The following is a 4,944-nucleotide window of genomic DNA, read 5'->3' as shown; positions in this document are numbered from 1 at the left end:
GGAAGTGTTGTGGTACTCAAAGACAGTCGAGTGCCAAGAAATGAGTGGCCTCTTGGTCTCATAACTAAGGTGTTCCCAAGTAAAGATGGTAAAATACGTACCGTGGAAATTAAGGTAGTTAAATCAGATGGTACAAAGGTGTTGACCAGACCTATCTCAGAGATCGTACCCTTGGTGCCTTCTTAACGTGTTGTTTTCTTCAACGTTTAATCGTGGCGTTATTCACGCCAGGCGGGGAGTGTTCTGTATCACTAAAATATTATTCCCAGTACGTTGTTAGTTATTATGTGTTTTAGCGCCCTCTGTGGTCGTTTCAAGTAATGCACCGTAGAAATGGTTTGTTTTGAAACAACTTTATTGAACAGGAAGTCAGCTCAAGGAAAGCAAGCGAGCGAAAGAAAGAGAGACATATCGGCACACGGCTTATGGTGTCCTGTCGGAAAATTTACTGTCTACATCTTTGGTTTACGGTTGTATCGCCGGTATGTACTTAAAGTTAAATTACAACTTGTTTTTGTACATTATGTTGCCGCTAGCGCAGTATTTGACCGTAAAGCTAATCTCGGTGCTAAGCTAGCTATCCGCGATGTCGGAGGTCGTCTGAGATAGCCTCAGTAGTTGTTTAAAAGTTTATATAATTAGACGTATGCTGTGTATTAGTATTGCGGTGTATAAATGTATGTTATGCTACGCTTATGTATGTCTTGACTGTATTTTTTGTCTTGTTTCTAGTTTTACCCTTTTGAATGTCAGTAAACCTGTTGACAACGCCCATCGGTCTTCAGAGTGGTGATATGAGAAAGGTGTTCACGCCCTTGTGTAACTTCTGACCCCACTTCCGCCAGTCCCTTTATTGTGGCGGGAATGAATCCTGTATAAGTTCCGGGTCAATCAGCTGCATGTCCCTGCTCCTCTGGCTGCTGTTGTCCCTGTGGTTGGCGTACTTGTCAGATATCGACAAATTTTGCACTACAGGCCAGTTGACAGCGTGCAATAACCCGGCCGATTCATTCATCTTTACACTACCTCACACTCGACTCAACGGTGAGTTATTTGTTTGTTTTGTTTTGTCACAATTAATGTACATGCGGAGCCGCGATCGCACATCCTACAATGCCGGTAAGCTAATGCTAGGCTAGCGACAGTAAGTGCAATTACTAGTGTCATCTATTGAATATTGTTGTTTTTGTTTATTCCATTATGGCCGAATGTTGATTTAACGTATCTAGAGTTGAACGAGTGATTTGATTTTTGTAGTTTTGTCCGTTTTGGATGTTTTTTGTTACTTTTCTGATGAAATGCCGAAACGGCCTATGAGATTTTGCATTGAGTTAAATTCCATTTACATTATTGAATCTGTTGCGCAACACCTGTGATTAAATGAGTTTTGTAAATATATTTGATTAACTTTGGATAATATTTATTAGCTTTAACGCTGATATACTTTGATGGGACCCATGAGAATGTCTTTCTAGAATAGTATTTAGAATGACATTCATTATAAGAGATGATGGTTTATTGATTGTTGTATGAAACATGGCATTGATTACTTGACTTTGTTATTTATGGATTTATGTATTTATTTTGTCACAGCAGTAGAATGCTGTTTCATTTTCTTCTGTGAATGATAATTTCTGTTTTTTGACCTTGTTTAGGTCAGGTTTTTTTTGTTCTCCCGCGATCTGCCCTGATCAGCGCGAGATGGCGAGCCACCCGACCACCACTACGTTGCGGTAGGAATTGTGAACCTATGGACTAAATCACAAATTGTTGACAATGACCTATCACAGGTCCATGGAACTAAACTAAATCACATACTGGACTACACCTCATCCCACCTCCTTTTGGAACCTACTAAGCTGTTTTGTATTGTCAACATTATTTTTGTTTGTGATATACATGCATATGTTTCTATTTCTTTTGTACATCCGTCTATACACTTCTCATAACAAACATAATATATATATATTTGAGCTCTACTTTTGTTTCCTGTGTTTTATTCACACCCTCAGGCTCCATAGTCGAATCTTATTCTGATAGCTCATTGTCTATGAGGCTGCAGTCAGGCGCCCTGGTCCTTTAACCGCGTTACAAGTGGCGAGCCAGCCAGGAGCCTTTGTGTGTGAATATTTTGGGGTCTTACGTACAATTTTCTTTACTTATTTACTTCGCTTTTGCTGAACATAAAATCAAAAATGGATTCAGTTGCACTTTCTGGCATAAATATATCACAGTCTGTGATGATCTCCGGTGTGTCTAACACAAAATCTGATAATGAAATTCTTGACTACTTGCGTACTTATGGAAATCTTAGCCGTCATTTTTACGTAAATGATCCCGCAAGTACTTTCTTCAAAAACCTGATCGCTGAGTTTGTAGATACCACTGCTTTTACAACTCTAGAGCCGTTTCTGCCATACACCCACTGTTCTAAAAGTGTTGCCGACCTTGTTTTCCGCGTCACAGCTTTGGCCTGTGAGTACGCCGCCACGGAGGACAGCAGCAGTCCCCCTCCCAATTACCTCAAAGAGCTCAAGCATATTGCTGATCGCAGCGGGCACCGGTTTGAAGATGTCTTGAAGACAGTAATGAGGCAGATTGGTCAACATTTGCATGAAGCAGGAGCAGGTGAAGATGGAAAAGTTGAATATGATGAGGAAAATGGAGTAGATGAGGACATTGGTGTAGAGGAAGAAGAAAGGGAACTGGAGCAGCAGCAATTGTCTTCACCTCCTGCCAGACAGGTTTCCACTGACCAGCAGGGGGCACGACCTCGTCAAAGCCAGACTGGACCAACTCCAAGAGTATCACTCACAGCCCCTGATCTCAACCCACCACAAATACAAAGGGTTGTTGTTGAGCATGTGGTCCGAAACCCAGACATAAGCACCACAACTTCACTACGTCTCCGTGCTTTTTCAGGAAGGATTCCTAAGCCAAGTAGTGAAGCAGATTTTGAATCATGGCGCTCCCAAATTGATCTACTGCTTGCCGACCCCAGTTTGTCAGCTCTATACGTCGCCAGGCGTATTATAGAGAGCCTGTTGTCACCTGCTGCTGATTTGGTTAAAGGTCTAAGTCCCAACACATTGCCTTCAGTCATACTAAGTGTACTTGACTCCGCTTTTGGAACAGTTCAAGATGGTGAAGAATTGTATGCTCAATACTTAAACATTCTTCAAAATCCAGGTGAACGACCATCCGCTTACCTCCAAAGATTGCAGCTAACCCTCAGCACTGTTGTAAAGCAAGGAGGACTTGCAGCTGCTGACATGAATAAGCATCTGCTGAAGCAGTTTTGTCGTGGGTGTTGGGATAACACTATACTAACCAAACTACAATTAGAACAGCAAAAGGACAACCCACCACCTTTCTCTGACTTGTTGTTGTCGTTACGGACAGAAGAAGACAGACAAATTGCTAAGGAGTCACTTATGAAGAAATACATCGGTTCATCAAAACAAAAAGCTAACATCCAATCCCAAACTACTTGTTCTTGTGGGCACTCTACAGCCAATGAAGAGCTAAAAGAAATGAAAAAACAACTCCAAACCCTCCAACAGCAAATGTCCCAACTTTTGTCCCAAAAACGTCCAACCGAGTCAAAGTTTAAGCCACGACAAACCAAATCCAGTCATTCTTCACCTCAGTCAAATACCAGACCCAAGCCATGGTACTGTTTTAACTGTGGAGAAGATGGCCATGTTTCTTCCATCTGCAACAACAGAGCAAACTCCAGTCTTGTTGAACAGAAAAAGAGCCAATTAAGAAAAAAACAGCAAGAGTGGGACGCTAGAAATACTTCATCTTTAAACTAGAAGGAGTTTCTGTGGTGGGACACACAGGAGCTGCGTGCACGAACAGTCCCAGAAACCACAACAAATTTCCATTGTTGCCAAAAGGGCTTGTGGGGACCAAAAGCACAGGCCAAATTCAAATCAAAGGCAACCATTTCAACTGTCTTCTTGATTCTGGCTCTCAGGTTACTACGATTCCTTTTTCCTTCTATAATACTTACCTTTCAGACCATCCAATCAAACCACTGGATGATCTGTTGGAAGTAGAAGGAGCAAATGGACCAAAAGAGAGAGATAAGTTCTTGCAGGTGCTTCCTGACAGCATCAAGATCTTGAGGGTGAATTGGTCGTGGTCTTTGCTTGAAAAGAGTTGGATCGGACAATTTGATTTGTGTTTAACTTTGTTGGTCCTGCCGAAATCCAGATCGTGTTTGGCAAATACTTCAGGAATAGTGTTGAGTTTTTGAACAATGCGTTCTTTCCAGTCTGGAGTTAAGGGGGAATCTCCAAAGTTGTATGGTGGTTGAGATGGAGGTAACAACTCTATAGACTGGTCTGAATACTGGGTGGGTTGCTCTTTGGAAATGACCTCTTGGAAGGCGCTGATTTCTGCAATAATAGCTCGGGCTGGAATGTGGATTTCATGGTCGGACTCATTACTCACTACAAACAGGCAGAGAATATGGCCGACGTTTAGGTAAGTCCACAAGGCAGGTTTTTACTAGGAGTCCACCAGGCAGAGAACTGGAGGTGGGGTGTTCCAGAATAACTGCTTTCTCACCTTGAATAGCCTTGTGACCAGGCATCCCTCAAGGACAGTGGTTTGGCCGCAGTAATCGTATGCGGTTGGTCTGACTTTAAGATTACAGGAGCATACTGGTCATTTGAATTCTGGATGTGGCGACACTGGAGGATTTTATAAACTGCAATGTAACCAGAACCAGATGGCAGGAATGATGCTCAGAGAGGGTATCACAGTGTTTGCTGTACGCAACGTCAAGAGTGTTGGTACCAACAAGTATCATTGGGGGTGATTGCTGGACGTCAGGCACGACAAGCGCAAGTGTATCAACATTAATGGATGAACCAAGAAAATTAGCTGGGAACGTCATGTTAATCTCAATGTATCCCAGGTAAGGTACGGCTT

General features: G+C 42.4%; 1 long non-coding RNA gene across 1 annotated transcript; it reads left to right on the top strand.

Annotated features, from left to right (window-relative positions):
- The first annotated feature begins 825 nt into the window (after positions 1–825).
- LOC113032439 (uncharacterized) lies at positions 826–1,979 on the top strand. Its single transcript, XR_003273874.1, has 2 exons — positions 826–1,044; positions 1,656–1,979. It is a non-coding gene; the product is annotated as an uncharacterized LOC113032439 (long non-coding RNA).
- Positions 1,980–4,944: the final 2,965 nt, after the last annotated feature.

The sequence above is a fragment of the Astatotilapia calliptera genome, chromosome 11 (genome assembly GCF_900246225.1).
Source record: "Astatotilapia calliptera chromosome 11, fAstCal1.2, whole genome shotgun sequence".
In the NCBI taxonomy this organism is placed as follows: Eukaryota; Metazoa; Chordata; class Actinopteri; order Cichliformes; family Cichlidae; genus Astatotilapia; species Astatotilapia calliptera.
Note: the sequence above shows the minus strand (reverse complement) of the source record. Positions and strands in the feature narration are given on the sequence as shown.